General features: G+C 42.5%; 1 protein-coding gene across 6 annotated transcripts in view; it reads right to left on the reverse strand.

The window, feature by feature from the left end:
* Positions 1-13,692, reverse strand: part of sgcg (sarcoglycan, gamma) — an 827,414-nt gene that overhangs the window by 711,683 nt on the left and 102,039 nt on the right. For all 6 annotated transcript variants that reach the window (XM_078545431.1, XM_078545436.1, XM_078545435.1 and 3 more), the window contains exon 2: positions 9,210-9,307. The gene's annotated coding sequence lies outside the window, so the exon portion shown is untranslated. The remainder of the gene's footprint in view (positions 1-9,209; positions 9,308-13,692) is intronic.

The raw sequence follows: 13,692 nt of genomic DNA on the forward strand, positions 1-13,692 counted from the left end.
ATGTAATGCCAGAAAGTTCATGAAGTTGTGATGATTCTAGCCCAAGCTATAAGGGAAACGTTAGTGCTGGTGAGGAAGATGTGAGACAGCCAAAAAAATTGAGTGGAATTGAGCAGCTTCCAAATGGAGGAATAGAAGTGTGTGCCAATTCTTAGGCCTTTATGACTTCACTAGCTATTAATAAGTTGAGAAATAAGCAGTTACGTTTCTCTGCTCCCGAACTGTGTAAAGCAGAATGTAACAGATTAGACAACAAATAAGTATGAGAATGAAAATGGAAGTTAGACAGATTTCTGGATAAAAGCTAAGATTGCATTTTTAATCAAATTCATTTGGTAGTATCAGTTCAAAACTTCAGCAGGTACAAATGTACAAATCATCTGGGCTCCATGTTGTTTGGGAAAGACTGTTGTCCATTTCTCCAGAGGTAATAGCTTCCCTGCCTGTGCTCAGTGCTATAATGTGAAAGTAATTCTCTAATTTCTTAGCAGTGCAATTGGAGAACTATTTGAAATTCATTAAATAAAAATGTTGAATTAAAGCAAGGTACATGGCCACCTTAAAACCAAAATAAATTAAAAAAACAAACAAAATAACCAAAGTGAAGTATCCATGGGAAATTGGCCAACCAGACTCATTAGAACTGGTAAGTTTTGGGGCTCATTGTAGCCTTAAAGGCAGTTTGCCTGTTGCGGGATGGGGAGTGAGATTATTAAACTCAAGGATGCAGTTAAATCCAGAAGGAGACAATTGGTAGGGGTAGCGAGGGGATGAGGGAGAGCAGCAGCTAGCAGCAACACAATTATAACTCCTTCTCCTGTCTCTGAATTGAGGTGAGTATTTATGTTTTTGCTGACAGCCTCCAGTGGTTTCCTTAAAGATCACAGTTTGGCTGTTGTGCATCTGAAAAAAAATGACTGTAATACGCACGGCCCATGTTGTGGTCAATCATGAACCAATTTTGGTAAAGGAACTGAACCAAGCTTCTGCATTACATAGCTGACAGGCAACATACCAAATCCAGTTGGCACCCTGGACAGGACACTAACCAGTACAGTGCTCTTGTGGCATAGGTTGAATATTCGCGTACCATATACCTCATTGGACCCTTCAGCACCCACAAAGAGGATGCATAAATGAATATCTAGCCTGCCGTTTTAAATATAAATTCTTGCCAAATGCTGTTAACAAATTTTGATATTTCAATACTAGAAAAGGAAAAAAAGTCAGGATTCTTACTCCTGAGAACTATTCAGTAAGCCCCCACAATGTGGATATTAGGTTAAGGTGGAATATTGTTTTGTCTGGTGGTCCTTATGTTTTAACAGTATGTCACAATTCGCTCTCTAGGTTCACAAGAGGAATGACCCCTGAGGTGAGATAGTATACGGTTGCTAATCCCATGAGTTCAACACATTCAGGAGTGGAAAGGAGAGAAATGTGAATATACATCTTGAAGCCCAAAAAACCAAATGGAATGCGGATGCAGCAGATCTGGTGAAAAGCCAAGACTTAGATTGAAGTTTAATGGGGTCCAGCAATGGACCTTGACAAGTTTAATAGGAGGTTGTAAAGCATTAGAATTTATAGCAGACAAGGCGATAGAAACCATGCATGGCTGATCAGCAAGAACAAACCAATCAAGAGTTGCCAGTAAGTGAGTAGAAACCAATAACCATAGTGTAGCTATCTAATTAAGACACATCGATGTGAGTTCTTTTTGAGTCCCTGAAGGCAGCAGATCACCAGTTCATTGGTCTGTCTTAAAGTTCCAACACATTATTGTTCTGCAAATTGTTTTTCAAGAAGTGAAACAACTTCAGAAAATGTGTTCAATTCAGTTCTTGGCTTCTCCATAGATGCTCCTGCTTAAAGTTGTCACATAATCAAACTCAGCTCTGCTTTGACTTTCTGATGTTACACTTTTCATTGTATTATCAGAGAACTCTGCCGCAAATGTTATAAACAATCAAACTATGCCTGATCAATCAGAAACAGTACACTACCAACAAACCTCATCACCTGAATGAAGAGTGCCCTGGAATAAGCACACTGAAAAAGGATACATCTGCTCTGTGCCAACTTATCTTAAGTAGAGGGAAATATAAAAAAAATTATGAGTGCATAATTATCTTAAGGGAAGAATTGTTTGAAGTGTAGATTATTGTGGAGGTATATACTTCTGTGTTGAAAGTGTTTTCTTGAGACAGTTACTGCAAGCTACTGATACCTATGGAACTACCTCAGCAAAGTTCCAGGCGGCAAGGGGATAGAATTAGCTTTAAAGGGAGAAAGAGCAGTGCCAGGTTGTTGAAATGGCACAGCAAGCTGATGTAGCAATGCATTATGCCACGGAATGGTACAGCTTGAATGCACAAGAGCAATTTCCATCATGGTGAATTCTCAGATTTTGGCTAGTTTGGTAGGACCGACCCAAGGAGAAACCAAATGTTTCCATCCAAGGCCCTGAAACCCAACAGACAAACTGCCAATGATGGGCTGGCACCATGCTTTTCATCATTCTCATTGAGATTAGGTACTCTCACCTGACCTCAGAAATTCAACAAGGTCAGTCGGGTGGGGAGCAGTAGGTGCAATCCCTGGAACACTGGGGAATTTTGACACCATTACATTCTAATAAAAGCTCTCTATTGATCTATGCTTTCTCCTGATGGATGCCATTCAGGCTGCTGTATGTTTCCTGCATTTTACTGAAGGTATCTCATGACTGAGTGATCCTGTATATATCCAGCAGTCAGCTCATTGATAAGCAACACTGGCAAATTTGAGGCAACAACTTTTCCAACTTCTTGGTCAGGACATAGTTCAAGCCAGGAATGGGGGAGGCAGGAACTAAACATGATAAAATAAATGGGGCAATGTCAATTTAAATAAAAGCTGATTTTTTTTTAAAATAACAATCCCAATCTCTTTTTTTATTTCATCTAGCACTAAATGAGAATTTAACCTGCATCTCCAGCCTGCATCGTCCAACTCGCACTTCTTGGAAATGTGGATAATTTTGAGGTTCATTAGATTTTTTCATTTAGCTAAACTGTTATCAGGTAAGTTTGAATTGCAGCTAAATGACAAAATAAAACATTTAGCATCATTATTAAAGATTAAGAACATCAGAAAGTCAGTTGATCACATAATATGCTAATCAGGTTTTGTTTTGCCAAAGCTTTATTAAAGAGCTTTTACATGGCTTTCAGAGGCCATAAACCAGCATGTTACTACATTTTAATGAGAATTTAACTACACAGCAACTACATTTTATCTGTGTAATTACACAGTTGAAACAATGTCATTAATATGCTAAAGAGTAATAGATGAGTTAATGCGGCCAATCTGAACACCATGATTATTTAGTTGTTAAATGTGCTAAATGTATGTTAGCATATTAGAGGTGAATATTCCTGTAGTGCCAAATGCTTTCAGTGTAAGCTATTTATAGGAATATAGGAAAAGTAGCAGGTCATTTAGCCCTCAAGCCTGTTCCACCATTCAATGAGGTCATGCCTCATCTGCAGCCTAACTCCATGGGCAGGTGGGCGTGATTGGCAGGCCCAGGATTGGCTGGGGAACGAACCGCCACCCACGATCGACCCCCAACCACGATTCCATGCTGGTTGGCCAATTAATGGCCAGCCAGAGAGGCACGCATGCTGAAATGCTCAGAGCCGCGGGGGTGGGGGCGGGAGGAGGGCGGGCGCTGACATAGGTGTGGGCACGGGCGAGCGCTGAATGAAAGCTCCCTGAAGGGTGAGAGCTGCCTCAGGGAACTGAAAACTTAAAAACCAATAAATAAAGATTTTAAAATCAGGAAAAAAATGTCCACACATCACAATCAGTCACCTGAACATATACACAATAAAAATGCTGTCCATAGGTTTTAATTTTTTTTCCTATTTAATAATGGAAACCTCATCCTGCCCTTGGATGAGGTTTCATGAAAAAGGCAAAGTCCACCTGGCCGATTCGCCTGTCTGCCAACCGTGAGGTGGAAGGATCACAAAAAATCAGAGACAATTGCAACTTTAATGACCTTAAAAGGCCTCTTTCGGCTTTTGTGTGTGCCCTCCAACCGAAATATTGTGCGAGCGCAGGATGACATTGGAACGTTCGCTCGATGTCATCCTGTGCGATTTCACGTCCGACTGGGTTGGGTGCGCATCTGCACAGCAACCTGTAAAATCTGCCCATGTACCTGCCTTATTTGCCCTATATACTTTCATACCTTTGGGTAGCAAAAATCTATCAATCATAAATTTGAATTAAAGTGATTTAAATGAAACCATCCAGAAAGGGTTTGTTTTTACTTGAAAGTGATTCATATTAGCAGATAATTCAAATTAAGTGGCTTTGAATTAAGTGAAGTAGATTGTGCCTAAACTTTGAGCGAGAGTTAAATTTTTCTTACTTCTGAGTTCATTCTTGACTAACAAACAACAAATGCACTGCATATAGGAAGGGAAACCGTGCTCCTTGAGCAGTGCTGAATTGGTATGCCGAAAGCTGAAAGGAAACTGACAGCCTTAGTAAACAAAATGCTCATGTGCCATAAATTTTGTGGGTTCCTCATGATCAATGATTGCAATTTCAATGGATGATCAACAGCACTCCCAATAGACCCACAAATAGGCTTCTGACTATTTTCCAGCAAAGTTGCAGTGGTCAATCCTGGGAGCTCCTGAAGAAATTCTGTGAGATCATTCCTAACTAATGCAGAGCAGCATCTCAAAAGCAATCAGGATACTGAACCAAGCAACCAAAAGGTCTGTGTTAACAGTTTCCATTATGAGGAATGATTGGAGAAACTTGGGCTTTGCAGGTTGAAAGCAGGCACCTGAGATGTGATCTTGGAGAAGTATACCAGCTAATAAAAGATATGCAAAAGGCATATTGCATATTATCGGTAGCTACTCTACTGCGATAGTAAAATTCACTTTGTCGTGAGCACATTGTCAATAATTGCAAGAAGTCCAAACTTTACAGATTGTGATACTAAGACAAGAGGGCACAGGTTCAAACCATGAGTTGGTATCAGGAAGTTTATCACACAAAGAGTAATTAATATGCAGACAGATTCCTGGTTAGACTGGGTAGTTGAGGCATGAACCACAGAATTTTTTTAAGAGCCATTTAAAAAAACCAATTGGATGCTGCAGTGGCTGAATAATCATCCTCGTCAATAAACACATTCATGATCTTATCAAAATTCAGTGATGACCATGTTTTCAAAAATAATTGTTGGCTAAAATTTAAGTGAATAAAATATGTGATTATCAATACACATCGTGGGAATCCTGGAAAAGGATTATTCTACTCAAATCAATGGAACATTACTATTTTTATGAATTGTTAATGTTCTGGCGCTGAATTGCCTCTGGGGCTGAAAGTAGGCAGTGATCCCACTCCGGTGAGCTGCAGGAGCCTGGGCGACATCTTCCTGGTGGCCAACTGAGGACAATGGTCTATCCCTAAGAGCTGTTGGCCCAATAAGAGGGCTGACAGATCAGCAACTTCAGCAGCATCATAGCTGGCAGTGGCCATTGCCGAGGATGCATGGCCAGGGGAAGGGTACCTAAGTGGCAGGGCACCCACGGAGAGGTGTATGTTTGGTTGGGAGGGGGGGGATGTTACTGCAGAGTGTTCCCTGTGTTGTCCATGGAGTAACCATAAGGAAGACCCTACCCCCAGTACCCCCAGAACCCATTGAGAGGCCACCAGTGTTTACCTGACGATCTCCACACATGGTGATGGGCCTCCCGATGCAAGCAAAATGCCAGCAGGGCTGGGAAATGGCCCTTAATTGGCCACTTAAGTGGCTCAATTGATGACCCAGTGAGCAGCTGCATTGGCCAATTCTTGCCGCTGGAAATATGGAAAGGGAGTGGGAAGATGTTGGGCTTCCCTCCCGACCCTTTCCCCCACCGTGTTGCCTGCCCTCCTGCCTCCCATTTCATTGTCAATGGGCTGGGAAATTCAATCCCTGGAGTTCATCATGAAATCTCCTGGGAGGTCCATTTTCTTATTAGCTAGTATAAAAGCGGTAGCTATCCTACCGCAATAGTAACATTCACTTTGTCCTGAGCACATTGTCAATAATTATATGTACAAGCTCCTTCAGAATAAGATAGGGTATTTACTCTTCTATGGTTTCATCAAAATAAGTGCTGCAAGTTAATATTGCATTCGTTATAGTTTAAGAGCATGTGCAAATTAAACGTTTCAGTTGCACACAAGCTGTAAATTCAGAATGTGACATCATCTGGTTTAAAAAATATCCCATAATTTACTATGCATTTACACCACAAGTTTAGCAACATTGTAAATTAGTCCTTGGGTGGTGATTTTCATCTTTGAATGTCAAATTATTTGTTTGGGCTGTTTTAAGACCCGCCTGGATCTCAAACGGTAATCTAACTCAATTTTCTGGTCTCGCCTCATTGCTCAATTATACACAACCCCATGTGCAAAGTCAGATTGTGAAGGATTCCACTACTGAGGAAACGTGTCTCGATGAAATGCAAAACAATTAGTGGGGATTTTCGTAATGAGCGATATTCTCAATAGCATTAAAAGGTATTTCAAACCTAAGGCAGTAGACACAGGGATTTAAGAAGTGGAGATCAAGATGAAGGGAAAGAGACCCACAGATGTAGGCATTAAGATGCAAACAAATGAAAGCACAGTCTAGCACCTGGCCTCCTTTATGATGGCAGCTGACGCTATGAGATGCTTTCAAGGAGGATTGTTCTCCACCATTCCACTACACTATTTCTATGGGCTGAATTGTCCCGTCGGCGAGCAGGGGGCGGGGCCCACTCGCCAACACGTAAAATGATGCGAGATGATGTCGGGGGGAACCCCCGACATCAACGCCCCCCATTTAAATCTTCAGGAAGGCGGGGCACAGTGAAATCAGTTGTGCGCCCGCCAACCTGTCAATGGCCAATTGAGGCCATTGACAGGGTCGTTGAAACAATTAAAGGACCTGCCCATCCAACTTTAAGGTTGGCGGGTCGACCAGGAGCCCCGACGGGCAATAGAAAAAACATGAAACCTCATCCACCGGCAGGATGAGGTTTCATGTAAGGATTTAAAAAGCTTAATAAAGTTTTAGTGTAATTAATGAACATGTCCCATCTTATGTGATGAGGGGGGCATATTAAGGATTTTTTTTCTTCTATTTTTAACGTTTTTAAGAGTGTTAGCGATCTGAGGCAGCACTTAGCCTCAGGGAGATGTGCGCTCTTTCATGTGCATGCACGACAGAACGCACTCTCGCTTTTGGGGAATCCCCCCCCGCCTGCACCGGAAGCCCATAGCGCTTTCCGCCGGACGTCACGCTGGGCAGGCCTTAATTGGCCCGCCCACATAAAATAGCAGCGGGGCCTGCTTCTCCGGTGGGGATTGGCTCCCCGCCCACTGGAGATTGGGTCGGGCCTACCCACCCGACAGGCAGAAAATTCTGCCCTATAGTTCAGTGCTGCAATAGGCCTGCAAGGAGGTACAACTAAGTTTGGGCTACAGTAACTGTTACTACCTGTACACAGGGTCAAGCTCTATGTTATACAAAAGCTGCAGATGTCTTTACATCAGCTTATAGTTTGGGATCTGCACTTATGCTTCCCCAGACCCTGAAGAAGTCAGTTCTGATTATCATTCTCACATAGATGTAGCAAGATTCACAGAAATAGTTAGTGGCATCTTGCCAAGTGCAGCCAAAGAAGCAATGCTGGCTCATGATTGCCTGACATGCTGTCTTTCATGAAGTACAAGCCTTTAGATCTGCAACTTGAGGCCTCAAAATGATGAACATTCTGTGTAAATTAAGTATATCATGACTTAAATAATGATAGAACTGGAATCTACCTTTTTCAGGGAGTCTCATTCCATTTCATTTTACATGAAAAGGGCCCTGACTCTAGATTTGGCTGCATTTGAACTATAACTGCATTGCTTTGCACCAATGCTGCAGTTCTAGTGTGAATACATTCTTAAACAATGACTTGCACTTATATAGTGCCTTTAATTCGTACAACATTCCAGGACACTTCACAGTAGTGTTATCAAACAAAATAGGGCACCAAACCACATAAAGACAGATGAGGGGAGATGACTAAAGGCTTGGTCAAAGAGGCAGATTTTAAGGAGTGTCTTAATGAAGAAAGAGATAGAAAGACTGAGAAATGAAATTCCCAAGCTTAGGGTCCAGGAAGCCAAAGGCACCGTCACCAGTGATCGAGTGATTAAAATCAGGGTGTGCAAGAGGCCAGAATTGGAGGAATGCAGAAATTTTGGAGGGTTGTAGGGTTGGAGGAGATTACAGAGATAGAGCTGGATGAGGCCATGAAGGGGATTTGAAAATAGGGCTGAAAATTTTAAAATGAAAATGTTGCTAGACCAGAAGCCGATGTAGGTTAGCGAGCACAAAGAGTGATGGGTGAGTAGGGCTTGGTACTAGTAATTATATGAGCAGCATACTTTCAAAGGTGCTCAAAATTATGTAGGGTGGAAGACAGCCAGAGTGGCATTGGAATAGTTGAGTCTAGATATCAAAGGCATTGATGAGGTTCTCAGCAGCGAATGAACTGAGGCAAGGACAGAGTTGGGTGATGTTACGGAGGTGGAATTAGGTGACAGCAATGATAAGTGGTTGGGAGTAAAATATAACACCAAAGTTGCGAACAGTCTGGTTCAATCTCAGACAGTCGCCAAGAAGAGGGATGGAATCAGTGGCATCTTGCTAGGCTCAGCCAAATAGTCAATGCTGGCTCTTCAACTCTTTGGCATGTCATCTTTCATGAAATACCAAACTTTAGGACTGTAAACTGAAGTCTTAAAAGATGAAAATCCCCTGTGAATTGGGGTGTCATTGTTTGAACGGAAATCAATTTGGAACCTACTTCCTTCAGGAGTCTCGTTCCATTTATAAAAATACTCCAATAGTCTGAAGGTTTGTGCTGATGTTCTTCATGTACAACAGTACAAAAAGTTTGGTGGGGGAGGACAGACATGTACACAACACAAAAATGAAACAAATATCCTCTCTGAGAAACTTTGTATCTCTATGTAAAAATTGAAGGGCAGTGATCAGTTAAATAATAGATCAGCACTTTAGGGCTGACAGCCAAGTATCATGGACACAATGAAGACATTTGATTTATTCAAAGTGGTAAGAAGAAGATGGAACTACTCACCTTCTCTGATCTTCTTCAAAATGAGTCTATCAACCTGGTGTGCATTTTCTACTTTTCCCTTAATCAGCAAGAAGAGAAGCGTCCTCAGTATTCCGATCCTACACAAAGGAATGAATGACTTACTTAACATATTAACACTTTGAATCAAAGAAATAAACAGTGCAAACATCTGTCTGACAATTATCTCTGCCCAAGGTTGTACAATGAGTAGTCCCATGGGCAGTTTTTACAACAGTTCTTCTCAGGTTTTTAGAATGGTTCAAGAGAATAACCGGAGACATACTACAGGTTTGTTGGAGCTTTTAACTAAGATGGGTTAATGCTTTAGGTGGGACTTAAAATGATAACCTGAGTTCTGATGGAAGATTCAGCCCAAAAACTAACCAACCATTCTTTTTCAGATGCTGAATTATACAATATAGATTTTTGGCATTTTCTCTTATTACTTCAAAAGAAGTGTTAGAATGTTTGAGTGCACTTAGTCATCCTTGGATAATTTATTGTTTCTCCAATGTCAAAATCATTAATTCTAAGTGCCAGATCAGCTTTGAGGGGAGCTTAATCCAAAGGATGAATCTGAGTGTGGGATTTACCTAGGGCAGCAATTATAATTGTTTTCAAGTGATTATGTCACAGCACAATTTTTTTCTTTTAAATAGTGATGTGGAGGACTCTTTTTTTTTCACTCGTTAGTAGTTTCCATTTGAAGAAAATGAATATGGGGCTGGATTTTCAAAGGACCACAGTGTTGAGACCCCATGTGGGAAGGAATTCAGAATGACAGTCCAGGAGACCATCTCGGAATCCTGATGCTGCCCAGACAGTTTTGAAGTTTGAAAGGGCAGGAACAGGAGGGGGTATAGGAGCGTGAAACATCGTCGCTGCCCATTGATGGCCCCTTATGCACCTTCAGGAGCTTGTTTAAGGTCCTGTCTACTCGGGATTGTAATTTTTAAATGTTTTTCCAGCAAGCCCAAACAGTCTTTTTTACGTTTGTTCATAGCAGTCAGATTGGCTGCCGGGCCCAGGTAAATTGCTTTGTAGTAGGTTCTACCTATACTCTGTGGGACCAACTAGCGCTCACACGAGCATTGCTCCTATCATTCTTGTTCAAGGTGGCCTTCCCTTGTGTCCCACCTCAAGAAGCTGCCATGTCTAATCAGCAAGGCTCCGACATGGCTCCCACCCTTCATGCTGGCACCAGACAGACAGCTCCTGATTCCTGGGGCAGGATTTTCGCCCCATCGACGGTGAAGTTGAATGGCGGGTGCACGCAGGTGCGCCTCCAATCGATCGGGGGCGCAGCACCATTTTACGTGGGCGGGCCAATTAAGGCCCACCCAGAGCGACGTTCGCACAGAAGCACTATGCGCTCCCTGTGCGGGCGGGGAGGGGGCGAAATCCCAAAATCGAGGGTGCGCTTTTTCGCATATGCACACAAAAGAATGCACTCATCTCCCTGAGGTTAAGTGCTGCCTCGGGGAGATCGGCTGTTCTGTGACAAATGTTAAAAATAGAAAAAAAAGGATTCCTGACATATCCCCTCACGTGACACTGTCACATGAGTTGGGACATGTCCATAATTTTTAGAAAAACTTTAATAAAGTTTTAAAAAACCTACATGAAACCTCATCCCGTCCGTGGATGAGGTTTCATGCTTTTTCTAATTCCCACCGGGGCTCCCAGCCTGCCCGCCAACCTTAAGGTTGGATGAGCAGGTCCATTAATTAGCTAAATGACTCTGTCAATGGCCTCAATTGGCCAGTGACAGGTCGGCGGGCACACGGCTGATTTTGCTGCGCCTCCGCCTAGCAGAAAATTTAAATGGGGCGCGGTGACATCAGGAGGTCCGCCTGACATCACCATGCGTAATTTTACGCGTGAGCGAGCGGGCCCCACCACCCCCCACCCCCCCATTCGCCGACGGGAAAATCCTGCCCCAGGGGAGCTCAGTGCCTTTAATCAGACACTGAGCTAGCTTCCTGGCCAATTAGGCTACTTGTATTTGAACATAATGTCAGAAATCTCAGGTGCAGGGTCAGGATCCAGAATTTTTCTGGGTGTTAGGTTCCCAGCACTGCACTGAAAATCCAGCCCTTGATCTAGGGGCTGAATATACTGTTAGATATAACTTCATGACACACTTTTATACAGGTACTGACAAAGTACATTCCAGGCAAAAACATCAACAAAAAAAATTCCCACTAATGCTTTGTGGTTATTTTGTTTTAAAACTGCAACCCAATTAGAAACAGCCTAGGTGGGAGCATTTGTTATTGCTATAAAGAGGAATTATTTACCAATCTTCTATTAAAATCATCAGAATTCTGATGAAGGGATTGGAGAATACAGAATGAACATGCACAAAATATTCCTGATTCACATTGCCTGGACTTTGTACAGAGAAATGGCAATTATCAATGAAAATTCAATTAAGGTACATCACCATGTTAGACTTAAGACAAAGCTGACTGACTTAAATTAATCACGGTCTATTTTCTAAAATGATGAGATGTTCCACAAGGTGATAATGTGCAAATACTAAGGTGGAATATGATGCCTTTGCAAAGTTGAAGTGCTAATAATTTACATCCATTTTAATCACGAAGTGAAATACAGCCAATTAAGCAGTAAAGATGTTGGATTAGTACCGTATAAAGCAGCATAATTGAGGGTATTTACATAGAGAATAACAGGCTTCAATTGTATTACTGTCTTACAGGATCCCAGATTCTTTCTAAGCCTAGAAATTACTTTTAGTGATATCAGTGCCCAGGCACATAGCAGGTTTTTATAATGTTCCTCTGCTATTTTAATGGAAGCATTAATCTTTTAATTTAAATAATTTAATGCTTCCCTTAAAATAGAGGACAAGGGAATGTCATAAGAATGTGTTAAGTGTTTGTAAGTTAATATTGTCAAGAGTAATTTCTTGTTTAATCTTCTAATTGTTGCAATTTTTGTGCTCTATTTCAGTTTCCTTTTGCTCCTTCCAATTTCTCTTTATTTTATTCCACGCAATTGTCACACAATTCTAAATGTGCAATGTTATTGGTGTTTCTCGGTCATTTTTATTATAAAATTTATACTCTGCTCATTGGAGGAGTGGGGTGGGCCAAACATGAAACAGATCCAATGTCATCAATTTGATATAAAAGCAAAATACTGCTAATGCTGGAAATATGAAATAAAAACAGAAAATGCTGGAAAAACTCAGCAGGTCTGACAGCATCTGTGGAGGGAGAGACAGAGGCCAGAATTTTTAGCTTGCCGGGCGGGCACAATGTCATTGCGCACTCGCACGATATTTCGGCCAGCAGGCGCACGCTGGAGTTGGCAACGCACCCACCAACAATTAAAAGGTCTACTAAGGCCATTAAAGTAATAATTGAAAGAAATTTTTTGCTTACGGTTGGCAGGCAGGTGAAAAGGTCAAGCGGCCTTTGCATTTTTTAGCATTTCGCATCCACGGGCAGGATGAGGTTTTCAACAGCAAATAAAATAAAATAAAAATTTCAGCATTTCATTTATAACATGTCCCTGCTCATGTAACAGAGTTACATGAGGGGACATGTTTTATAACATTTTCTAATCTTTATTTTTAATATATTAAGCTGCTCATCTCCCTGAGGTAGCTCTGTGCACCCGGGCACATGCACGAAGTTCGTGCTCGCCCTCCTACCCACCCCCCCGACACACAGGCAGCACGGCCGCTTGCGTTTCACGCTGGACAGACCTTAATTGGCCCACGAGTGTGAAATCGCGGTCTAGCCTCGATTGCCAGCGGCGGGCGGCTTCCTGACCGCCCCTGCCCGCCCCCACTCAGACCGCCTGACGGGGTAAAACCCTCCCCAGAGTTAACATTTCAAGTCCGCATGCCTCTCCTTCATTGACTCTTGTTGTCATCAATTTGAGGCCTGGGTCACTTTAACTCCCGGGCCTCGCTCATATTTCATGAAACAGCTACCTGTCTTAAAGAGATGTAAAATACAGCTGGTTAGTGACTGGGAGCTGAAGAGCCAGATAGACCTGTACCTAATAGAAATCTATAAATCTCTACTTGGAAAAGTTCAATTGACTTAGCCTCAAAAGGTTCGGGGGGATAGTTCCAGATTTCTACAACCCTTCGACAGTCCTGATTGGCCTAGCACTAATTTTAAGGTTCTGTTCCCTCACCTTGGATTCCCCACCGAGGAAATTCTGGCTGGGATTTTCCGGTCCTGCCTGTGGCGATACCCGCCACGAGCAGGATGGAAAATGTGGAGAGGCAGCCAGACGTCCATTGAGTTTGGGGGGGGGGGGATTTTCTGGTCCTGCTAAGGGTGGTTCCCCCATTCAAAGGTACTCAGTATTTTATCGAGGGACCTGGCATCAGGAAGGGAGCTGCCGGCCCCCCTTCTCCTGCCACCCTCACCCCACAGCCTGTGGCCAGGATCCTTCATCAATCCTAGGCCTCCCCCTGGGTGCATTGCCGGCAGATACC

This window comes from Cetorhinus maximus, chromosome 7 (assembly GCF_964194155.1).
Source record: "Cetorhinus maximus chromosome 7, sCetMax3.hap1.1, whole genome shotgun sequence".
Classification (NCBI taxonomy): domain Eukaryota; kingdom Metazoa; phylum Chordata; class Chondrichthyes; order Lamniformes; family Cetorhinidae; genus Cetorhinus; species Cetorhinus maximus.